Source organism: Canis aureus, chromosome 25 (assembly GCF_053574225.1).
Source record: "Canis aureus isolate CA01 chromosome 25, VMU_Caureus_v.1.0, whole genome shotgun sequence".
In the NCBI taxonomy this organism is placed as follows: Eukaryota; Metazoa; Chordata; class Mammalia; order Carnivora; family Canidae; genus Canis; species Canis aureus.
The window spans coordinates 23,306,522-23,333,143 of NC_135635.1; the positions used below are offsets into that span (position 1 = coordinate 23,306,522).

The window sequence follows — 26,622 nt, forward strand, 5'->3', positions numbered from 1 at the left end:
CTAGTCTTATCCAATATATTGCTAGAATTTCTAGCCCATATATTAAAAAAAAGGAAATTAAAAAGCATAGAGATTAGAAAGGAAGAAATAAAACTGTCCCTATTTTCAGGTGAGATTTTTGTTTATGTAGAAAATCCCAAGAAACGTAGAAAACGTACTTGTCAATCTAATAAGTATGAGTTCAGAAAAGTAGTGAGATACAAGATAAACATACAAAAATCAATTTTATTTTTTTAAAATAGCAGTGAACACCTGGACAACAAGATTAAAAATACAATGCCATTTACAGTTACTAAAAAGTTAAATTGCTAGGTAGAAATATAACAAATCATGTATATGACTAATGCTAAAATCCAGAAATATCTAAATATAGATATACCATGTTCATGGACTGGAAGACTCACCATTACAAAGATGTCAGTTCCCCCAAACTGACATACAGATGCAACATAATTCCTATCAAATTTTCAGCAAGACTTTTTTGTACATGTAGACAAAATTATCCTAAAATTTACATGAAAAGGTAAAGGAATCAGAATAGCTATAATGAATTTGAATTAAAAAAATGAAGTGACAGGGATTAACCCATTCAATTTTTATTTATTTATTTTTTATTTATTTATTTATTTATTTTTTCCATTCAAGTTTTAGATTTATTATATAGCTACAGTAATCTAGACTCCTTGATCTTGGTAGAGGGATAAGCACATATATCAGTGTAACAGAATGGAGAATCCAGAAATTGACCAACACAAATTTATTTAATTAATTTTTGACAAAGTTGCAGAACCAGTTTGATGGAAATAGTCTTCTCAACAAATGATGTTAGAGCAATTGGACATTCATAGGCAAAAGAAAATAATGTTATCTAAGTCTACAGTTTATATAAAAATTAACTCAATATATGTCATGAATTTAAATGTAAAATCTAAAATTATAAAATTTTTAAGAAAAAAATGGCAAGTTTTGGGGATCTAGGGTTAGGCAGTGCATTTTTGCATTTTCTACCACGAGCAAATCCATAAAAGGAAAGATTGATAAATTGGATTTTATCAAACCTAAGAACTTTTTGCTCTGTGAAAGGCTCTTTTATGAAGATAAAAAGACAAGCTATAGACTGGGAGAAAATATTTGTAAACCATGTATCTGAAAAATGACTAGCATTAGGAATATAATCTCTCAATCTATAGTTAACAAATCCAATTAGAAAATGAACAAAAGGCATGAAAAAACATTTTATGGGAGAAGTTATACACAGATAGCAAATAAGTACATGAGAGATGTTCAGCATCACTAATCGTCACCAATCATTAGAGAAAAGCAGAATGACTAAAATAAAAAAAAATAATGACAACACCAAATGCTGGCAAGGATGCATAGAAACTGGCTCACTCATGCATTGCTGATGGGGATATAAAATGTCACAACCATTCTGCAAAATAGTTTGGCAGGTTTTTAAAGAAAATTTAACATACAACTCCAGTGCAACCCAGAAATTGCTCTCCTGGGCATTTATCCCAGAGAAAGGAAAACCTTTTGTTCACGTAAAAACCTATATGCAGGGATGCCTGTGTGGCTCAGGGCATGATCCCAGTGTCCTGGGATCAAGTTCCACATCGGGCTCCTTGCATGGAGCCTGCTTCTCCCTCTGCCTGTGTCTCTGCCTTTCTCTCTCTCTGTTCCTCTCATGAATAAATAAATAAAATCTTAAAAAAACCCTGTATGCATATGCTTATAGCAACTTTGTTCATAATAACTTCAAATTGGAAACAGCACATTGTCCTTCAAGGGTGAATGGTTAAATGATCCATTCCATAGAACACACTACTCAGTAATAAAAATGAGATAATTGTTGATACTCTAACCTGGATAAATCTCCAGAGAATTATGTTGACTATATGATTTCATTTATGTAATATTTTTGAAATGACAAAATTACAGAAATTGTAAGTTAATTTAGTGATTTCCACTGTTTATGGAAGAGGTAGGATGGGAGGGAAATGGTTATTGCTATAGAAAGACAATCTGAGAGAGTCTTATGGTAAGGAAAGGTCTATCTTGATTGTATCAATGTCAGTATCTTGGTTTTGATATTATACTATAGTTTTACAAGATGTTACCACTGGGGGAAACGAAGCAAAGGGTGCAGGAGCGTATCTCTTACAATTGCCTGTGAGTCTACAATTATCTCAAACTAAATTGTTTAATTAAAGAAAAAGACAGCCCTCTACCAGCTCCTAGATTAAAATCCAAAGCCTTTCCTTGGCCCTTTCCAACCTCATTCATGTCCTACTTCTCTCTCTCTTCCACATCATGCTGAAGCTACAGTGGCCTTTTTGGTGTCCCTGGACTGCTTAGCAAGCTCTCACCACAGGGCCTTTGTACTTGCTATTCCCTCTGCTGGGAAAGCTCCTCCCTCTGGTTTACTTACTTCATCCTGTTCTCTGCTTAAATATTCAAGGATACTCCTTGTGACTCCTGTCACAATCTAATGCCCTATTTTAATTTATTCTTCTTTCAGTAAAAACATATTTGATACTTTAAAAAAATTATACATTTCTAGGATGGGAACCTTAAATTTCCTACTGTGCCTTCACTTTTCTATGTGTTCTAGAATTTGGAACATTTGATTAAAAAAACAAACTAAAGAAACTGATTTCTATTTTCTTTACTTTGTATTTTCTTTTTTTCTGCTGATGTCTAGATGGAATTCCTGGGTTCTATACTAGTAAATGTTTTGTATTCTGTTAAGCTCAGTTTATCACATTCCATTGGTATATCCCCAACGGCTAATATATGAGAGTTGACCTCTTTACACAGTGAATCTTCCTCCAAATGACTTAGTTCTAATTCTCTTCTAGGCTTTTTAATCAGTCTGCAGTGTAAAGACATACTTCAAGAGGATCCTTAGAAGCCTTGGACAAGCTTACCCTTATGTGGCAGGTATGTCTCTGTCTACACACTAAATGTGCAAGACTGGTAACTTCATTCTTCTATAGGTAAATCTAAATTACGTTTTGATTTTCCATTTAACCACTTGGAAGCAATCTGAAGTTGCATCTAAGTTCTTGGTAAGGTTATGAGATACCAAGCTTTTGAGGGGTGACATACCTGTTCACTTGGCTGCCATTCCTTCATTAGCCACAGATTTTTTCCTATCCCTTGTCAGTACTTGTGACTAACTGCTGAGGCATACCTTGATCTTCCTTTGAGGATCTTCTGCTTTTCTTCTCGAAGCTTCTTCCAGGTACCTCCTGGGCATATCAGGACATGCTGTCACTCCTGTTGAATCAGAAGAAACTCTCTGTGGTGAGATGAAGTTCTTTGCTCCTTGCATGCCACTCTGAAGCACATGATACTTGCTTTGCTCTTCTATCATCCTATTGTATGGGGTCCTTTACAAGGCTATCAGGTCCATCTGCCTGGCCATCTCTAAGATCCAAACTATATCCAAGAAAGAGGAGCCTTTCCCCTCTACCATTTTCTCACACCATTATATTTGGGGTTTCTCTCTGCAACAGTACTTTGAACAAGTACAACTTAGGAAATCCATTTAAACATAGTTTATTTGTTTTTCTTGTTGTTTCTTTAAAATGAATTGAGAAAGGGTGGTGGATATTCCCTTGCCTTTAGGAAAAAAAAGTAGGTCTCAGGCAGGCTCCATCCCTAATAGGACTACTCTTAGATTAAAAAAAAATCTTTTTGGCACTTTAGATTCCAAACATAGTTCATTCAGAAATTAGAATGTCTAATCTCAGACCATAATCATAGCTTGCAAGTTAATTTAATATCCATCATCTCGTCTCCCCCATCTGGGGCCCATTTTTGGGTTGGACCAAAAATTGCATTGGGAAAGGGTGTGGAGTTTTTTTCTTTTTTTATCTGTCACCTCCTCTCCCAGTTGCTAGCTATTGCTAAACCTTAAGTGATTGGAGCATGGGAAAGAAGAGGAGATACATGGCTTAGGAATGTTTTTTTACTTGAAACGGTCCTATGTTAAGCTGGCTTCAGCATTCTGGGGCCTGGCAATGTTTAAACTCACTTGGATACTCGGCCACTTTGGGAGGACTTTGGTGGCTTCCCTGCTGGACCCATCTGGCTTCACCTCCACTGACATAGGCCAGGCTTCTCTAGCTATTCACTTTCCAGTGGAGCTTTTGGTTTTCAGATATTCCATTCTACATGAACTCCCATTTGGTATATCAGTGATACTTCCAGATGGTCATCTTGGGCTTCAAGCTGGCTCTCTCACATGTGGCCCACACTTGCTTCATGAAAGCATGCATCTTAGAACTTCTGTGGGCAGGAAGGGTGCAGGTACTTCTCAGATTTCAGAGCTGCTCCTAGCCTGACCCTTTTGTCCTCTAGATTTCCAAGGTAAGAGTCAATCTGCAGTCCTTTGGGTTTCCCAAACTCTAGGGGACATATTCAGGTTGTCTAACTTGTTCCTTTGAAGCCTCTCTAAATACTGGAAAGAGAAAAAATAGTATCTTCCAGCCCTTTAGCTTGGGTAGGTGGTGGGGAGGTGGGGCTTACCATAAAGTAGCAGCGCAATCAAGAATCTCTTTGTAAAGCTTCTCTTAATCTCTATTGTTTTGATCCTTTACATTATCTTGTAGGTTTTAGAGCCATCTGACCAGTCTCGTGTTTTGTTTTGTTTTGTTTTGTTTTGTTTTTTTAATCTGGAATTTGATCTGGCTCTTTACTTTGGAATTTCATACTTGTTTAATGGCGGTAACTCAGTTGAATCTTCCCATCTAATGTCTGTTTATTCCGACATCACTAGGATGAGTTGAGGTGGTGAGGGGAGGGTAAAGATGGAGTCTGCCCACCTCAAATTACCTCTGGTCCACTAATGTCTATAGATGTTTTGATCACCTTATTTTTTACCCAGAGGGTAAAAGTACTCTAAGCTTAGTTAATACATAGGACAGTCTCTTCTAGGTCTTCTGTAGTCATGGAGTCATTACAGATTCCCAAAGAGACCTTAGGCTTTTGAAGCTCAAAAACTAATACTTTAATCAACACCTCCCCTGCCACCTCCACCCCCATGCTTCTCTTGTCTGCTAATAATTTTCTAATGCTATGAGTACAGAGTATGACAACATGGCTACCTGAATTGGGAGAGAAATAAGATTTAAGGGTATGAAATAAATTCTTCAAATATTCTATCTTAAATTATAAAAAAAAAATATTCCCTACCCTATTTTGAGTACCTCTAATGTGTTTTTTAATCTTTTTAATGGCACGGATGTGGTATTTGAGGAAACCAGGTGTATTAGTCTACTAGGGCTGCCATAACAAAATACTATAGGGTGGTAACAAGTTAGACAACCTGAATATGTCCCCTAGAGTCTGGGAAACCCAAAGGACTGCAGATTGACTCTTAAACAATAGAAATTTATTATGTCACAATTCTGGAAGGTCAAAGTCCAAAATCAAGGTTTTGGCAGCATTGGTTCTTTCTGAGAGCTGTGAGGGAAGAATTTATTCCCTCTTCTTGACTTGTAGATGGCTCTTCTCCCTGTTTCTTCACATCATCTTTTCTCTATGAGTGTCTATCTCTATGTCCAAATTTGCTTTTTTTTTTTTTTTAAATAAGGACATCAATCATATTGGATTAAGGCCCACACTAATGACCTCATCTTAACTAATTATAACAATGACCTTATTTTCAAATGTGACTTTCTGATGTACTAGGAGTTAGGACTTCAACATATGAATTTGGGAGGGGGCTTGCACAATTCAACCCATAACACCAGGGTTCAATGACCTCAATTTCACACAGACCTTAAAATGCTATTGCAGGGATTCCCCCTAACTGTGTAACTCTAAAGCTTGTATTCTCCCTGCTATACTACACTTTATCTCAAATGAATCTTGCATGCAGACTTATGCAATGAGTGTACTGTCTTTCCTTTAAACAACCAAACCAGCTTGGTTGAGGCATGGATCCATCCTGGAAAAAAGCTCATATTTAGCCAAAAGGTCTGTCATCACGTGGACTGAGAATAACAACTTACACAATGGAGAAATAGGAACATGTTTGTGGAGAGGTCCAATATAATGCCATTATAACATAGGTTAGAAAATGAATTCATAACTGAACTAAGGGTTTAAGTTCAACCAGGATTCAAATGGCTCTGAAGCAATGAAAATGGTGATATTATTCCTATGGCCTGTGGTTTGCATTTTGGTGCTTTTAACTTGTATTCATATCTAAATGTGCTGTGTGTATGTGGGCTGCTTCATGTAGAGCATATTTAAACAATGTGTAATAAAACAACATATTTAAATCATACAAAACTAAAAGGGTAAATGTGTGCTATAAAGTCTCTGCAGGCATTTGCTGGATAATGGTAATGATAGCTTTACTGAAAAAGGATAAAATATGTTCAGCTTCAATGAGGATTATATTTAGGGGAATTATCAGATTATTTTGGATTTTTTCCTTTTAAAAACAATTCTTTAGTGCATCCTAGGTGGGAGATAGGAATTATAATAGTGATTCAGAAACATGGCTTCATGCATATAAACATAATTTGAGTCTTGTAGTATTTATCACTGTTTTATTCCAGATGGCAAAAAAATTATTATCCCTTTCAGTTGCTGCTTGAAATATATACCTACAGAAATAAGTCCATTATAAGATTTTTCTTGCCAAACTCTAGTAGATGCTCACTTACTGAGAAATTTGTGTACTGAGAAATATTTGAGAAAAATACACTTTAATGAAGCTGCACTAATGATATTTATTTAGCTAATTGTATATAGGGATCTAAATATGATTTCAAGTAAAGTAGACTCTTGGCCATATAAATAAGCCTGGCACAGGTGTGCAGAGTTTTAAAAGAATTAGATAGCACATCTAATGAAAATTAGAGTAAGGTTCAAATAAATGTTTTATTTTAAATTAGATTTCCTATTATAAAACAAATAGAGCCACATAACAAAGTATCTTAAAATAAAGGTAAAAATTGCTAACATAACAATAACTGAGAGCAACAAAAATAACCTTTTGGCATGCTTGCTTCTCCTTTTTCATTCATTTTTTTCAACCAAGGATTACTAGGTACTTACTCACTTACTGCAGGCATTTGAGGAAAGATGGCTAGAACAAGATCTCTGCCCTGATGAGCTTTTAAAATATCAGGGAAAATATACAGTGAATGAGTCCTTCTAACAGGTGGTATGTGCAGTACTGCAGCCAAGTTAGCCAATGAGCTTGCTATCAACTCTATTGTAAGATCTGGGAAGGCTTTAACAGGTAAGCCGGGATAGAAGAAGCATGAGTAGAAATCTGTTAGCTGGAAAAGAGAAGAAAATGTATTTTAGTAAGAGGAAAGAGCATCTGCTAAGGTATGGGAGGATTGAAATAATATTATGAGGAACTGTAAATAATGCAGCATGTCTGGAACAACAGAGAATGAGGTTGGAGAAGTAGGTGGAGGTGATATCATGGAGGGATTTGTGCCAATTATACTATTGGCAAGGAAGTTTTTCAAGTAGTGAAGAAATGTGTTTAGAATTTCATTTTAGAAAAATTAATCTTCAGCAGTATGATTGGATGGATGGCTTAGAAATTACTAACCTTAGGAATTGAGGGTTTGATAAGAAGCCAGATATACCAAGGAGCTGAAATAAAGCTTAAATGAAAAACTCTTGGCTTGCATGGACCTCTAGCATGAGTAGGGACTCTAAAATGTGTTCCCATGGTCATACGTTTTTACAGAATTTATAAAAAGTATGTTTTTGAATTTAGTTAGTTATGACCATTTTCTCTTTCTATCTTACTAATCTACCTGTATTATGCTTTTCTTAACGTACTCTTAACATTGAGTGGCATTGGTGATGCAAATTTCGTATTCACAATTTTTACCTCTTTTTTTTTCAAATTGGATAAACTTAGGCCTCACTTTGTTGATCCAGCCTCCAAATGAGAAAGGGCAGGTTCTTAGTCCAAGACAGTAGCTGCAGAGATGAAGAGGGAAAGAAAAGGAAGACTAAGGTAGAGGAATGATTTTCTACTGGTAAGAAGGAAAGGGTAGTGCCCAGCTTTCTCATTTCTAAAACTCAGCAAATGTTAAGGGCAGGTTATAATCATAAGTAACAGTCTATTGAACATCTTTATGCGTGTGTATGTTTTCATATTTTTGGATTTACAGAAAGTGTATTTAACTGTATCAAGGTGTTTTAATGGACTTTGTTATTTATTACCATATTCCTTTCCAGGTGGATTGTGCCATGTAACACTACTACAGTTAATGTAGAAGTGGGTTTTCTTGCTTATGCCCCAGCTAGCACTGGGTTTTATAATTTTATTTTTTTAAAACTAAATTATTGGGTAAAATTAGTACCTTCTTTCTGTTTTATTCTGAGGTGAGATCAATGCCATCCATTATTGTTAGCTCTGCCTCGGAATCTGTTTTCAGGGGATAGTTATTATGGCCCTTTATGATTTAGAAAGCATTAGAAGGTAGTTATAAATCTTTTATGTGAATAGTTACGTTATATACTCTAAATGCATACACATATATATTATAAAAGCTACAAATAAGTAGGACTAAGACAGTTTTGTAGATCAGATTGTTTTTAGACCAGGTGTTGGCAAACTTTTTCTGATAAGTACCAGATAGTAAATATTTTAGTTGTTGTAGACTAGGAGGCAAAATTGAAGATATTATATAAGTACTTTAAGAAAGAAAAAAAATTTCCACAAAATTTATTGGCATATTTCAAAATCTAATAATAATAATTGAGGAAAGTTTTTATAATAGTAGTCTAATAATGAGAAAAATTGAATTTTTTTGGTGGGGGAGACCTTTCATAATTAATGTCTTCAATTCTCAAATTGATTATAAATGTTTGTTCATTAAATCATTCTTATTTTATAGGTGGTGAGCTAGATTTTGACTATAGACCATACTGTGTTGACCTGTTTTAGACAGTGACCATTTATAAGTCATTTTCCATTAAGTTTTTAAAAAATATTTTGTTTGGCAATATGTTTCAGCTCTGTTACATTACCTTTTTTTGAGCTTATGGCAAATCTACAACTTGCAAAATACTCATCAAAATGTGTGTATCCACGTGTGTATGTATGTGTGTATGTGTGTAATATGTGTATACGGTGTGGGTGGTTTTATTCTGCATTCTCAACAGAAATTATGATATATCTGGGGTAGTAATAATATGACAATGAAGCATTTTGTCAGGTTTTGTTACCAGAAAAGTAAAAGAAGCTAGATTTGACAGGTCCAAATTACATCTATTGTTATATACATTAGAATGAGTTTGAGTGTTCCCTGTTGACTTTGATTTGACTATAATTGATCTTGTTCATTAATGACTGCTTCTGCTGACTTTTGGGGGCTTCTGCTTTGGTCTTAGCTTTGTTGTTCCTCAGCAATTTTCCAGAATGTTTTCATTCTTTTTCGACCCTCCTTCACAAACTTGATGTCTTGAAATACTTTTTATAATTTACATTTCATTTGCTAATGGTTTTTGTGGCAAGGCTACCCAGTTCCTCTGGTTTCAAGAAAGAAAAGAAGGAGGAAGGAAGAAAAAAAATGAAATGGAAAGATATGAAAATAAGCAGGTCATGCAACCCACTTCAGAGATTGGGCTATTTAATCTCCACAAAGTTTCAGCTGGAATTTGATTCCTAAATCTAAGACCAATTTTTCCTTTAAACTCTTAATGAATGGTTTGGGAATTTTAAAACTTGAGTAAGCTTAGTTATTTTCATGAGTATGTTGAATTATGGACTGGATTTCTTAGGAACTGGTAATTAGATTGAAAGTTTATTTTATCTTTTTAGTCAATATGGGTACAAAGCATTGGTATCTTTCTACTGCATAATCGAAGATAATTCAAGTGAATGAACTGAATATGAAAACACTATTTTAAAAAATATGATGTGGATGGAACTAGAGAGTTTTATGCCCAGTGAAATAAGTCAATCAGAGAAAGACAAAAGCATATGATTTCACTCATATGTGAAATTTAAGAAGCAAAATAGATGAACATGGGGAATGGAAGAAAAATAAGATAAAAACAGAGGGAGGCAAACCATAAGAGACTCTTAACTATAGGAAACAAACTGGGTGTTACTGGAGGGGAGGGGGTTAGGAGGATGGGGTCAGTGGGTGATGGGCATTAAGGAGGGCATGTGATGTAGTGAGTATTGGATGTTATAAGCAACTGATGAATCACTGTATTCTACCTCTGAAACTAATAATATACTACATGTTAACTAAATTGAGTTTAAATTAAAAAAGAAAAAATTACAGAAAAATTTCCCACATTACTGGGACATAGAATATTTTTATTTAATATATTGTTTAATGGAGAAATTTATAAGAAAATACAATCTTACAAATACATTGTTTCTAAAAAATACAGAGCTTACTTTTTTGTGTAAATAAAAAAGTAAGCTCTATGTATTTTTTAGAGACAATGTATTATAAGATTGTAATTTTTATGTTTCTGAGATTAAGCACAGGAGAAAATTCCATCAAAATTAAATTTCAGAATTATTTCCTTCTCTTATTTATTTCCATAGGGTCTTTGGAAAGAAGTTTCCAAATATATCTTTCCACAGTCTTCCTGCCAATAGCTAACTCAGCATGCTCTTCTCAACTACTATCTTGTATTTTAGCTGCTGAAATATATGGCCATCTAAAAAGTTTGTTTAATTCCGTATTTCATTTCTGCTTTAGATGCAGAAGGTCTTTGGTTTTTTTAGAAAATTGGTACTAACAGTTTTATAATTCCAAGAACAAAATTTGTTCTAAACACCGTTTTTAAAGAATTTTCACTGAACTGTCCAATTACTGTTTACTACAATTGGACTTACTGTGTCTTAAAATAAAATTCCTTTAATGTTTATAATCACAATTGTTGACAAGTACCTGATACTTGTTATTTAAAAAAAATTTTTTTTTTCAGCCAGAAAAGGAGTAAATTATTTCATCAGAGGCAAAACAGAGCATCAGGGCTCTTCATTTCTGAGTTCTGGCTCAGGTTTGGGAAGAAGCTGTAGGCAATGTGTTCACATGATCACATATATCGTAAAATTTGCTAAGTAAGCTATTTTAGTTGTGATCATTTGTGACCAGTGCCTCCACTTTAACATCTTTCCATTCCTTTTCTGTTTTGTGGTGATATTAGAGAGGCCAGGGCTTTGTTTTGATCTGGGGTACAGTCCACCAAAGGAGGAATCAAGGTGGTGATACAATTATTTTAAATTAAGTGGGATAGAGTTATATTGTTTGCAAATACTTCTGTGTATAGTGAAGCTATTGATGATGTTCCACTTAGCCAATTCACTAGACATTTGGCACACAGAGGCCACATTGGAGCCCAGGAGCCAGAGGCCACAGTGTGCTATGGACATATGTACAACACTGAAAAATGATGCATGAGGATGGAAGAGTAAGACTAGGTTTGAAACCTACAGAATCACTAGCTACTCTTTGGAAAACCTTTGTTGTTTTTAGATATATAATATTATAAACAGAGTGTATGGTTTTTATCAATGTGCAGTCCCAGTAGAAGTTCTCTCCTGCTAGGAATTTAAAGACTAATGTAGTTTATACTGTTATTAACACATTGGATTTTTTCACTTTTGATGTATATTACAGAAATAGAATTTCTCAAATATCTGTATTTTTAGGACACAAACTTGTAGCAATGATATACGCAGCAAGTACTGCTGTATGTGTGTGCAATTGCATGTTTTCTCAATCCCAGTTATGAATAGTTGAAAACAAATTTTATTAAATATGCTTGATAAAAGGATGAATTTTCTTTCTGTTTTCTCCAAGAAAATGATATTTACAAAGAGAGTACACAGCCAACAACTGTAAGGGGAAGACAGCTTTAGAGAGGCATAGTCAGGGAGCTAATTAATATGAATATCATGGGGTTATTTTCTAGATTTTGTGATTTTTAAATTTTTTTCTTAGCATTTTAAAGTAGTAATTTTTGGGGACTTTTGCATTGTAAGTATTTACTTTGATGTTAAACTAATCATTTTAATTTGTATTCTCTTTCTAAAATTGCATAAGCCCTGTGGCTCCACAAAACCTGGATCTACATAACGCTTATTAAATATTTAGATACCATGAAGGCATACATCCTAGTATGTATTTGTTACTCCTTTTGTGTTTGGAGTTGAATGTATCTCCATAGTAACAATTTGTTATTTTTGTTCAATGATGGCTGGCACTTTGGACATTAAGTAATATCTTTAGTAAGTTGTAGGTAAGAAGAATTTCTATCTTCTCAAGATCCTGAGATGATACAATCATTCATTCTACAAAGCATTTTTTTATGGGTGAAAAACTGTTGAAAGTCCTTCACTATCCAAGGATTTTGATGTATGGAAATAATATTTACTTTATCTTTTCCCTCAACCATTTTTTTTTCTGGGTTAAGTTTTTGTTTCTGTGTTTTAAAAGAAGTTGCGAGGGAAGGAGTGGGTGAGGGAGGGAGACATAGAGGAAGAGAAAAAGGAAGTGAGAAAGAAAAAGCTTTAGAAATCAGAAGACTTTGGTCAGATTGGGTTATAACAGAATGGCAGGGGAGTCTCAGAACAGGTGCTTCAAATTCCCAAAAGTGGCCAGCACACAGTCAATGGCACTCCCAGGAAAGTAGCAAAGAGCTACTAAGACTCCCTCCCTAGAAGTTCTTCTAAATAATATTAAGTTTGAAACAAAAATGTATTTAATTAGTGCATTTGTTTTAGGATGATGGTATATACCTGTGTTTTAACTCCTTGTTGCAGATGGTACTTACAATGTTTCAGGGAATTAAGCTCAATATCTTCCTTTGGTAAACACATTTTACACTTTAACATTTTAACTCTCAACACAAAAACACTCTGTCCTAAGACTGACACAGAAACACTCTGTCCTAAGCATCTCTATGCTCTCTTATTCCAGTTGTGCCTGGAGATTTAGGCATAGTCTACACATATATGGAGCACCCCCTTTTAAAGCACCCACTTTGGGCATACAAATGGATGGGAGTTCACAAATATGTACCCAGGGGTAACTGTGGCTACGTGGTTTACCTGATTACTTCTGTATGTGTTGATGGATGACTTCAAATGTGTTAGCTGGAGGAGGCCTTTGTGTGGGTGCATGAGCAAGTGGGGGCTCTCCTGTGCCGGCACCAACAGGGTTAACCAGCCTTGCCAGCATGAACAATGGAAACCAGGCAGCTCTAAATGAAATGAGCTGAATATTTCATTCGGCCACTCAGCTGCCTGCTCCAATTGCCTCCTTTACTAAAATAAGAGCTTAATCTAAAGTGACAACAACATCAGTTTCTGTGTGCTCCAGTCACACTGAACATGACTTCCTTAACATAAACACTATTTACATGGACCGTCTGGATATAGCAGGGAATCAGGAGCGTGCCCAGCTAAGACCCAGGGTACAATGAAGGACGAGAAGCAGGCAGCTGAGAATTAACATCAGCAAATGAAAGCCTGACCCTCAGAGGGCATGTCCCTGATACGTTTTAAAATGAGAGAGCATTGCACCAGTAACCTTAGCCTTTGTAAAGACTATGCCATTTAAAATAAAATAGCACCTTTTCAGTTTAGACACTTAACCAAATGCATTATGTCTGACCCATTTTCCAACTTGTGTGACACGAGAGGATGGATCCCTAGCTGCAATTATTAGAATCTTTCAAACAATTGCAACCAATAACCTCCCTCCCCAGACTCCTTCTCATAGCAGCCTGTACTTCTTCGAGATAAAGAGGGCATTTCGTTCAGTGAGTTCAGGCCAGACAGAGACGTCAGGGGAGTGGGAGAGAAGATGTGACCCTTGAACTAAAGGCTTTGATGTCAATGTTAGCAGTACCCAGGAAATCCCTGTTTGAAAGTGGTTTTCAGCTTGAGAGTTCTGGAAGATTAGAAGCAAGAATGTGACAAGGCACCAGCCTGTCAGGACCCACAAAATAACACAGGTAACTTACTTCCAGCACCCCAGACTAGATAATGAGGGAGGCCGCAGTCCTGAAAATGCATTATTGATGGTTTATTTCCGTAAGGAGGATGCTATAGTATTAATTATTTTTGCCATGCTGGCCACCCACTAGGAATTTTAAGGGTCACAAAATGTAGAAATACTTAATCCTATTGAAATTATTGACAGTTACTGGAAGTTAATGGTTTTTCCCACAGCTTCATAGATGAGGAAAGTAGACCACAGAGAGCTTACACATCCATCTGAAGTCACACAGAGGCCTATAGGGAAAGAGTCCTTTTTTTTTTTCCTGCCAGTTATTTCTCCTTCCTTCAAGTTATTGTAAAACTCTCATACCCAAAATGGGTCTTCTCTTAAAATCTCCCTTGACTCAGTCTTGTAAAGGCTGATACCAGACACTGATTTGTGGCTTCTGGGCTCCAAAGACCCAAGGTTACTGACAAAATGGCAGCTTTTTTTTTTTTTTTTTAAAGTATAGTTCTGTGTTATCTGTTCTCATCCTCCTGGCACTGTGCCTGAGTGAATGCCCCCTGCTGTCCCTACTCCTGTCATGGTACATTTTAGGTAAAGCTCTGATTCACTGAAGAAGAATGGGACTGATCATTTAAAACATGTTTCTTTTTTAGGAAAGGTATAATGAGTGGCAGGAAGGAAAATGGGAGAATCATCAATATCTAGCTGGCTTTAGTAGAATGCTCATTAATCAACAGGCATTTATTGAGAATCTATGAGATCATCAAGCATTGTGTTAGGGGGGAGAAAATTATCTCTGGGCTCTTAAAGCCCACCCCACCTTCTAGAGAAAACGTTCATCATAATTTAAAAAGAAGAGTTTAAATTTCTGTAGAAAGCCAATAAGAATATCACCATTGTGAAAAAATAAAAATACTATTTCTGTTGTAGCTCTTCTCCTATGTTTTCATCTTCATTTTGAACTTGGGGGAACTATGAGTAAGAGGATGACACCTTTTTGCTCACCACTTATTGAGGATTGACTGACTCCTTCAGGTCCTATTCTAGATATGACCCCAAAGGAATTATACATGTTTTCTCACAACCTGATGAGGATAATGACACTTGTACAAATATCAATTGTATAACTTGGTGAGTGCCTTAATAGATAGGTGCCAAATGCTTGAGAGCAGAGGAGAGATAGCAGTGACACCTCCCTCCCCTTGAGATCTCTTCGCATGACAAGGATCTTGACATCTATGCCTAATAGTAGCCAGCTCTTCAGCTTGGTGTGGACAGTCAACAAATATCAGCTGGAATTGGCAATGACAGAGGGAGCAAAGTCCCTGCCCAAATTAAGCTTGGAAGGCAGCCTCTACATGGATTATTGAAATCAATAGGATCTGCTGAAGGCAAGTGGGAAGTGGATCCTGTGTCTTGGCTTCTTTCAGCTACAATAAGGTTCTTGATGACCTTCTCTTTTTCCTTCTCAGGTGGAGAGAGGCTTGCCTTCTTTTGGGATGTGGCTACTGCTCTGCTCCCTCTTCATATTAAGGGGCATGGTTAGCTAGAGAGAGAGGGGCAGGTTTTTCTTGTTAAAAGTGGTATAAACCCAACCCACTAAGAAGAATTTCAGGGCTTTAATGAAAAAATTGCCTGAAATAGACTCAGAATCTCTACTATCTCTTTTATTTTTCTTTCAGTCACCTTTCCCCTAATTAATAGTGGTCGGGCTCTCAATTCTGCAATACTATTTGTGGAGCATTAACTAAGTCACTTTTAGTTTTATGTTTTCCCTGAGAAGGATATTGTTTTAATATTTTGCCATTTTTATCTTCATGTAGCTGCATATAAACCAATTCTTGTAAAATTAATCATGAAATCCCTTTCTTTCCCCCTTTACTCTTTTCATTTTAAACTTTTAGGGAATTTTGTATTTGGTCTTTTCTTCTCTGGAGATGAGGGGCAAAATGTCTATTGTACTTTATTCTCTTTGTTGTATTTGATCTTTTCTCTCTTCTTTAGGGACAAGGGGCAAAATTTCTTCTTATGCTAAAATAGAAAATTGTTTTGCATCATAATTTTTTAAACAATGGAAGTTTTGCCATTTTTATATATAATTTCCACACTGAATGTAGGTTTTCATGAAAAGAACTATGTTTTTTTTTTTTTTTTTTTTAATTTTTTTTTTTTTTTATTTATTTATGATAGGCACACAGTGAGAGAGAGAGAGGCAGAGGCACAGGCAGAGGGAGAAGCAGGCTCCATGCAGGGAGCCCGATGTGGGATTTGATCCCGGGTCTCCAGGATCGCGCCCTGGGCCAAAGGCAGGCGCCAAACTGCTGCGCCACCCAGGGATCCCTGAAAAGAACTATGTTTAAAGCAAATCCAGATGCAAGATTATATATCTTACAAGTTTCTGCTTAATGACTTAATGTTTTTAGGTTTTACTCATTTAATTACTAGGACAAGAATTTAACTTTTTACGTCTCATCATTCAGACATCTAATTATTGGGGAGGTGGGGGCAAGTGATAGATTCAGTATAGGTGACCCCCAAGCTGTTCATCCCCCAAGCCCTTACAAAGCCCTTCCTTGTAGTATCAGGTTGTCATTCTGTTATCTTGGATCCTGATTGGCCTGTAAATGCGTCCCATCAGAAAGACCACAGCCCAAAAAGTCAGTTCGTGATTTTGCAGCAGCTATTGCTGCAGAAGGTAAATGCCGTGTAGATATTGATGAGCTTGCTGATTTGTTTAGTAGACAGAATTTAGAGTGGGGAACAGGGTTTGTCTGCTAGTTGTCATCATCCATCAGCCCCAGGCTGCCCCAGGCAGTGGGTTTGCTTTTTGCCAGCTTCTAATTTTGCTTTCTTTTTCCTTAACTTCTATCTACTTTATTAATTTATTATATTCAGGAGTGTGGTGGTTGAGATGGAAAAAAATACTCATGCTCCACACTGGAGATTGAAGGTTCTCAAATGCTGTAGTTCTCTGATAGCAGCAGATTCCAGCTGGACCCCTTGGTCTTTTGACTGATGTCGTTAGTGAATGAAGACTATATTCTCATGTGGGGGTCTAAAGCACAATGTGACTGGAAGACTTGCCAAAGCAGCCCTCAGTCTTACATATTTCTGTTTCCACCAAGATCAGAATTTATTATATTTGTTCCTTGGGGGTTCTCATTCAATTTATTAAATTTTTTTGAGTGCTCACTAGGCATAAGTTATGGATGGCCAGAAATATATTGGGTGAACAAGGTAGAAAAAGCCCCTGCTCTGGAAGTGTTTATACTCTAGGGGTAAAGATGGGAATAAGAGAATAAATACACAATACTTCAAAATAGTGATAAACCAAATGAATGAAAGAAATGAAGTAGAGTAAGGAATAGACCTGGAAGTGCTATTTTAGATGAAGAAGCAAGGGAAAGTTCTCTGAGGAGATGACTCCTGAGTCCTGGGCGATGACCAGTCCTGGAAAGATCTATGGGGAGACTTTAGGGAGAGGAAATGGCAAAGGTAAAGACCCAGAAGAGACATCAAGCTTGTTAAGTTTCACGAACAGCAGGAAAGCATGTGTAGCTGAAGCAGGTGGTGGGCCATGGGAGTGAGAAGGAGCATCAGGCAATGACATTGGGAAGGAAGGAGGATCAGGTCACTTGGATTTTATTCTGAGTGTGATGGGAAACTAGTTGTAAGTGAGGGAGTGACTTGGTCAGATACACATTTTTAATCACTTACTCTGCTACTGTGTAGAGAGTAGATTACAGGGGGCAAGTGGAAGCAGAGAGAGATCAGTGGGGAGACCATTGTAATAGTCCAGTGAGAAGTGATTCTATCTAGTACTAGTGATAGTAGTTGAGCTGGCGAGAAGTAATCAAATGGTATATATTTCATATATTTTGAATAGCTCTAGCTGATGGTTTGGTTATGGGGATGTATATGAAAAGGACAATTAAGGGTGATTTTTAGATGTTTTGACTTCAGGTATTGAATGGTCAGAATGCCTATAATTAACTCATACATTTAGGGGAAGGTTATAGGATGTAGTGAGGTGGTTACTAAATATAAGTTGTTTTTAAAGATCCATTGTTGGTGAAATTTGAAATATCCTGTAGAAGAAAAGAAGTGGCAGGAGACTCAAGATGAGTAAATGTTACCCTGGATTTAAAATGAGAGAAAAGGATTATATTTCTTATATTTATATTTATTTTTTATATTTATTTATATTTTAGTAAACTCCTAGATTGTGCTTTTTTGTAGATCATTTCTGAACACTTAGAAACAAGATGGTGTTCACAAGAAGCTAGTATGGGTTCTCTAACACACAATCATGCAAAATTAACCTTATTTTTAATAAAGTTATTCTGTTATCAGAATAGAGTATCAGGTACCATCATTTATAAACTATAGTTTTATAATATATCATGTAATTTTGAGCAGAAAGGAAATTGGCTTGGTAACATGAATTAATAGTTGAAGAACCATATCTAAAGGATACAGATTAACATAATGTTATCAGTCTAAAGAGAGGCCTGTTCATCAGTTTATCCTCTTTAATATTTTTATTAAGAACTTTGATGAAGGCAGACTACTTTCTTACACCATACACAAAAATAAACTCAAAATGGATTAAAGACCTAAATGTGAGACCTAAAATCATAAAGTAACCAGAAGAAAATATAAGCAGTAATCTCTTTGACATCATCAGCCTTTGCAACAGTTTTCTAGATATGTTCCCTCAGGTAAAGGAAATAAAAGCAAAAATAGACTATTGGGACTACACCAAGATAAAAAACTTTTGTACAGTGAAGGAAATGATCAACAAAACAAAAGGCAATCTACTAAATAAAAGGTATTTGCAAATGATACATCAATAAGGGGTTAATATCCAACTTATTTAAAGAATTTATACAACTCAGCACCAAAAAACCCCCAAATAATTCAATTAGAAAATGGGCAGAGAATTTGAACAGACATTTTTTCAAAGAAGGCATATAAATGGCTAATATGTTTTAGAAAAAATATTTGGCATCCCTAATCATCAGGGAAATGCAAATCAAAACCACAGTGAGATATCACCTTATACCTGCCAGAATGGTTATCAAAAAGGCAAGAAATAACAAGTGTTGGCAAGGATGTGGAGAAAAAGGAACGCTTGTGCACTTTTGGTGGGAATATAAAACGGTGTAGCCACTGTTGGAAACAGCATAGATGTTTCTCAAAAAAAATTAAAAATAGAACAACCATGCAATCCAGTAATTCAATTACTGGGTATTTACCCAAAGAAAATAAAAACATTAATTCCAAAAGATATATGCACTGCTATGTTTATTGAAACATTATTTACAGTAGCCAAAGATATGGAAGTAACCTAAATGTCCATTGATAGATGAATGCATAGAGAAGATGTGGTATGTGTATATTTGTGTATATATACATATATATGAAAGACTATTACTCATACATAAAAAATGATATCTTGCCATTTGTGACATGGATGAACCTAGAGGGTATTATGCTTAATGAAATAAGTCATACGAAGATGAATGTTATATGGTTTTACTTATATGTGGAATCTAAAAAAACAAAATAAAACAAATCCAAAGCAGAAATAGACCTATGGGGATCCCTGGGTGGTTCAGTGGTTTAGCACTTGCCTTCAGCCCAGGGTGTGATTCTGGAGTCCCAGGGTCAAGTCCCACGTCGGGCTCCCTGCATGGAGCCTGCTTCTCCCTCTGCCTGTGTCTCTACCTCTCTCTCTCTGTGTCTTTCATGAATAAATAAATAAAATCTTAAAAAGAAAAAGAAATAGACCTATAAATTTAGAGAACAGACTGATGGTTGGCATGGGAAGGGGGTTGGAGGGAAGGGCAAAATGGGTGTAGGGAGTAGGAGGTATAGGTTTCTAGTTATGGAATGAATAAGTTATGGGAATGAAAGGTACAGCATAGGGAATATAGTCAATGATATTGTAATAGCATTGTATGCTGACAGATGGTAGCCATATAAGTGGTGAGCATGGCATAATGCATAAACTTGCCAACCTGAAACTAATATAACATTGTATATCAAAAAACCCCATTGTATATCAGTTATACTTTAATAAAAACACATATTTTAAATATACGTATATTATTTTAAAAATTATATATGAAATATATAAAATTAATATATTTAGTATATACATTTATATGTCTATAAATATATATTGTATAATATCAAGAAAATACTAACTCCTGAGGCTAAGACCCTGACCTATAAGGTCAAGAACAAAGCAGTTTCAATTTGATATTAAGACTAACCATTGGATTTAAATGGAGAGCATTGACATACTCTAATTTGGTATGGGAAGCATACTAGATACGATGAAAATTAATACACTCTCAAAAACCTCTAAATCTACCAATTAATTTAAGCTATTAACGCAGGTTAGCATAATAATGAGACCTCAAGATTCTTGGCTTATAATGAGTATAATAGAAAGAATGGATATTCCTTGGTAGGGTCCACCTAATTTTGTCTTTAGACTTGACACAGTAGGATAATATGATATGCTAAGGCTTGTCTATTCATTAAAAAAATAAAGAAAAGAACAACTTTGATGAAGGAAGAAAGTTAGAAGTGGACTAACACTTTGGTTCCTGTTTTTGGCAAGGACATGCTTGTCACATTAACCCATTTTATCTCATTGGGTACTTAGAAAGTCAGTGATAGGCTCAATGTTGGCCCAAACTTGACGAGATGAAATTTAATGGTGTAAAAGTAATTATACATATAATTTTAAAATAAATTGGTCAATTATAGGTGGGGGTATTTGAGTTTGATACATTTTTAAGATATTCTGGTTGATTTTATGTTCAGTATAAGCCAATAGTAAGATATACCTGCTCAAACAAGTAGTAGTGTCATCTTTAACAGCATTAGTATCCATAACCAGTGAGATAATCACCTGGTAAAAAGTAAAGTAGTCAGTTTGTATGACACTTATGGGTAAAATAATTTGAAGGACATTCACTGGTGAGTTAGAGGGGTAGATACTCTGAAAGCTAATAGTTCACATAAAGAGGAGTTGTTTAGCTTGAAAAAGGGAAATTTAGGAAAGATTTCAATATAGTTCTTAAAAATATCAAAAAAGGATTGGCCTTTGAGTCAGTCAGGGCCACAGATAATGAAAGAAACAGATAATGGGAAAAAAAAAAGAAACATGATGGTCTTAAATGAAATGATTTGGGGAGAATTTAAGAAAGGGAGTAGTTATAAGGATATAGACAGGGTTTTAAAAATACAAGGCAACAGTAAGATACCACTTTGCACTCATTAAAAATGGCCAAAATAAAAAAGACGAAATAATAAGTATTGGTGAGGATATGGAGGGATTGGAACCATCATACATTGCAGACAGGAGTATAAAATGGGCAGCAGCTTAGAAGAGTCTATCTCTAAGACTCCCACAAGGTTAAATCTTTTTTTTTTTTTAGGTTAAATCTTGTGTTACCATATGACGTAGGAATTCTATTCTCCAATTCATCAGAAGTTGAACATATATGTCCACATGAAAACTTGTACACAATACTCAGAGCAGAATCAATCATAATAGCCAAAAAGTGGAAAGAACCCAAATATCCATCAACTAGTGAATGGATAAATAAAATGTGGCATATCTACACAATGGGATATTACTTACAAATAAAAATAAATGAAGTACTGATACATACTTCAACATGGATGAACCTTGAAAATATTTGCTAAATGAAAGGAGCCAGTCACAAGAGACTATATCTTGTATGATTTCATTGATATGCTCACATAGCAAAATCTATAAAAACAGAAAATAATTTTTTTTTTCTCCTCTAGCGCTGGGAGGTTGAAAGAGTGGAGAATGACCATTAATGGGTATGGAGTTTCTTTTTAGAGTGATGAAAATGTGCTAAAGTTGATTGTGGTAATGGTTGCACAACTTGGTGAATATATTAAAATCCGTTGAATTGTACACTTTAAATGGGTGAATTGTATGATGTGTGAGTTATATCTCAATAAAACTGTTATTAAATGGCACTGACAAGGTTGGTACAGTGCTCTGGGGATAATAATAGCAGAGAGTTGTCACTACCTCTAGGCCTAATGGGACCAGGAGAGGGGAACTGTATGGAGAGACTCACCTAACTGGGGAGATACCACCAGATTCTGAAAGTCACTTGCAAGGAGGAAGCTGCAGAAATACATACCTTGACCTTGCTTTTGTCTTACTCTTTGATCTCCTGCTGATGCCTCTCCTTTTCAAAACCCAATCAGAAGCCTGGGAGCAAGGGACTCTCTTGACATGTTATAGAAATCAGCAACCCAGGGCGCAGCTAGGTGAAAGGTAGAGCTCGAATGTGGGTGTGAAACACAAGTGCTTATGTGTAGCTTTGAAACTGAGACCAGTAGAGGAAAGTTAAAATGAGATGTTTTGCTTCAAAATGAAATGCATTTTGATTTCTGGAAATAGAGTTGTACTGAATCTGAAATGATAATAGAGAAATTACATAGAGGATTCTAGTTTTAAATTAAGGATTGAATTAATTACCTCTGAAATTTCCTTGCACTCTAAGTTTCTGTCTCTAACCCCTGGCATATTGGCACTGATTGCGTTATCATTTGGCTAGCTGTGGTTTAGAAGTTCAAGATTTGGGCTTTGGCTAACAGAACATGGAATAGATAGATTTTAATGATAGTGAAAAAGCACAGGGAATATTATAAGTATGGAGTGGTCATCTTGAGTTCAACTTCACTGACAAATAAATTGAACTCTAAAGTGGTTCAAGTTTGAGGAGAGAAATGGCAAAAGAAAAAGAAAGAAGCTTGTTGTCAAAGATGTAGGATTTGGAGAAATAAAATTTGCCTACTTAACAATTTTACTGATTATATTAGCCCTACTTTCCTTTTTAGTTTAAAATGACAGTAAAATATGGCACTTTAATATTCTAAGAAAATTATATTTGGCTTTCATGAACATGAAAGATGTCAAAGAAACGTGTATATCTTCTCTCTTGTATGTTTCACTAGGTTTCCTGCTGGATCTGTAGGGGAAGTGCTAGATCTGCCATAGAACCCACACCTTATTCTGTGCTGGCCAAGAGGCATGCTTTATGCCACTCCTCACTGCTTTTGCCTAAAGAGGATCTATAGGGATGGGATATGGGATGAAAGTGATATTAGAAGAGAGTGGAAAGTGCTTGAGTGATGATGTTAATGAAGATGCTAGGTGCAGTAACCTCACAGTTTGCAGGCTACTTACCTTGAGGAATTAGGTAAGTTGTTTAATGAGTTTTATGGTTTTCTAAAATTGGTAATTTCACTTTTGTGCCATATTATATCTATTACATTAAATGTATAGCAATATAATCAAATACATGGTCCAGTGCCAAAATCCAGAAACGAAGATGCTCATTTACAACTGTGGACATTATGCAAATAAACCACTGATTATATCCTGCCAACTGAAATGGTTGTAGGATTTGAAAAGAATATTCAAGGCTGTGGAAGTATATTTTCTATTTCTTTTAATTTATTTCTGGACATCCAGATATATATTATAAATACTTGATTAGACTTCTTGGATTTTTAGAAATTAATTTTTTCCTCTCAATATTTTGTACAGTAAATTTTACTCTTTACTTAAGGCCAATAGTTTTAGATTACTCTTTCTTTATTTCTATAAGTGCTATTCTAATTTTTATTAACTAGCTACTAAAATTGTCAATTCATTGAAATGGATGGCATTTCACTGGAATAGGGCATTTATTTTGGTGGAGGACATTTAGTATAGGATTATTGTTCAGATAGATATTTCTCAGTTACATGACAAGAACCCAGGAGTACAATTTTCTCAAATGCTTCCAATTCCCCAATATTTATGTGTGTTTTTTACTTCAGTATTGTTTTTGGTTTCACAATGCAAGAGAAGACATTTATCTATATTTTTTTAATGAGACATTTGGCTTCAGTGTAACAAATATTTGTGAATAACATAGGGTTAATATTAGAATTAAATGATTTAATGCTTATAACACAAAGGATCTGGTATGTAGAATTATAAAAGTTATACATAAGGCCTACCACATAGTAGACCATAGTAAAAGATAGCTATGATGTTGGTGGTGATGATGATGGTGGTGATGATAGTGACTTTAAGGTAATTATACAATTATCAAAGTCATTTTTACATAATGATTTAAAGGGAAAGACATAATTTTGTAAAAACCTTAAAACATTTAATTTTTAAATTTATTTTTAAATTTTCTATACATCTTAAAGCTGAAACATAAAACTTCAAATATGCTCAGCATGAGGTCTCATCAACAGACCCTCAACATGTATGTTTCCTTGCCATTCATGGAAAAAATGTGAGCCATACTCATCCAGGGATGGTGCTAAATATTTGTTCTTCTGGATTATCTGAACTCCAGTCGTAGTGAGTCAGACTACCAAACTTAGTCTATTACTTTAGTATTCATTATGTGCGTTGACAGCATGAATTTAACTGCCTATGATTTATCAGTATATGATGAGCTTTAAGAAATTGTCTCTATTAAAACCAAATGACTGTATAAGGATTTCTGTACTTTTTAAAAGACCATTCTTTTAGATGCTGCAAATTCTGTCCTATCTTTTAAATAAAGACTCATTTGAAAACAACTGCTTGTAGCATTCAGGAGCTTGGGAAAATTTTTGTTTGGGGAATATAAATTTCTGTTACATTGTAGTTTCTCTTCTGAACTCCACACACACATATCCAAGTGGTTCCTTGGCAATTCCAGGTGGCACATGTAAATGAGCCCCTGATGTTCCCTTCACACGTGCTCCCAGGGAAATCTTCCGCTAGTCAGTTAAAGGAAAATCCATTCTTCCCATTGCTGAGACCCCAAACCTTTCATCATCCTTGACTCCTCTCTTTCACTTATATCCCCCCTAATCCCTCAACAAAACTATCAGCATAACCTTCAAAATATTTCCAGGATCTGACAACCTTTCTTCATCCCCACTAATTCCAGTCTGGTCCAAGCAGCCATCATTTCTACTTAAGGCTGGAGGCTTCTAACTGGACTCCTGCCTTTGTTCCCCTTCAGTCAGTTTTCAAATGGCAGCCAGGGTGGCCCTTTACATTGTAAAGCAGATTAGTCATATTATGTCCTCTGCTGCAGGGTCTTACTGACTTCCTTTCTCAGGGGAGTCCTTGAGCCTCAAGGAGCAGAGTGAGCCCCCAGCACACTCCTAGCGGAATTCGCCTTCTGCTGCTCCCCGCTCACTGACTCTGCAGCAGTCATACTGCCCACTGTTCTTTCTCTAACATGCCAGGTGTCATGCCTCTTAAGACCCTCGCACTCCTATCAGGTGCCCTCTGCTGCAAGGCTCTTCCTTCATTACTAAATGAGTCATTCCAACACTTTCTTCAGGTCTTGACTCAAATGGCACCTTCTCAGTGAGGCTCTTCCTTCTTCTCTATCTACAATTTTATCTAGCACTTCCCTTACTTTAATTTTTCTCCTAGCGCTTCTCTAATGAATATAGTATATTCCAATTCATTTATCTTGTTCAGATTTTATCTCCCTGAGTAGAATATTAGCTTCACGAGGGCAAGGAGCTTGGTCTGTTTTGTTTACTGCTCTATCTCCACAGCCCAAGTTACTTCCTAGCAAATGGAGACATTCAACAGATATATGTTGAATAAACGAATAATTTATAGTTGATTTTGGCTGATGTTCTGTATTTACGGATACAGAAAGATAATGCACCTTGTTTTCTTCTTGAATTCCATGTAGACAGCTTTGAGTTAAAGTCAAATTCATACTGAATTATTTTTCATTCCTATTCTCCCTGAAGTACTCGTTAAATTAACCACAAGTCTTTTGAATTTATTTATCCAACTTTTATTGAACACCAAACTGTGTGTAGGTCTCTGCACGAGGCTCTTAAGAGACATGATCCACCTTTTAAAAGACATTTTCAATTTAGTTAGTAAGGCAAAACTAGCAAATAAGCTGTATAGAAAGGCTGTTTTCAAATATAAGAGAAGGCTGTTTAAGAGGGATTCATAGACTACTTGACTGAGATTTTTATCAGAAGAATGTGTTCTCATCCCATCTATTGGTTATAAGTTGGGGTACATGACTTGATTTTTTTAATAAAAGATATTCTAGGTGAGTTCATTAATCCACACAACCATTCATTGAGGATCATTGATTTAATAGCCATGTATGTATGTATTGTACTTATAAACAGACAAACATTCCCTTCACTTTATTTATCAGGGCCTGCCTGGTGTATTGTCGCTGTAACTGAAGGTTTCCTAATTTACTTTATTTTGTTATTATTATTTCCTTAAGATCTTATTTATGAGAGACACACAGAGAGAGGCAGTGACATAGGCAGAGGGAGAAGCAGGCTCCCTGCAAGGAGCCCGATATGGGACTTGATCTCAGAATTCTGGGATCACGCCCTGAGCCGAAGGCAGATGCTCAACAACTGAGCCACCCAGGCATCCTGAAGGTTTCCTAATTTAAAGAGGCATTCTAAATCTATTAACTTTGGGGGAACAATTTATATTAATATTAAAAGTAGACACGTATTTAATTATACTTGCTTCCTCCTTATGAAACAGGATGTTCTGGTTGCTTGTTTTGGT

The 26,622-nt window shown here is 35.7% G+C and overlaps 1 protein-coding gene across 10 annotated transcripts in view; it reads left to right on the forward strand.

The window, feature by feature from the left end:
* The window catches only part of SOX5 (SRY-box transcription factor 5), a 994,522-nt gene that overhangs the window by 144,181 nt on the left and 823,719 nt on the right, over positions 1-26,622 (forward strand). For 9 of the 10 annotated variants that reach the window (XM_077870731.1, XM_077870732.1, XM_077870738.1 and 6 more), the window contains one exon: positions 2,862-2,943. The exons of the other annotated variant lie outside the window; for it this stretch is intronic. The gene's annotated coding sequence lies outside the window, so the exon portion shown is untranslated. The remainder of the gene's footprint in view (positions 1-2,861; positions 2,944-26,622) is intronic. 10 annotated transcript variants of the gene reach the window in all.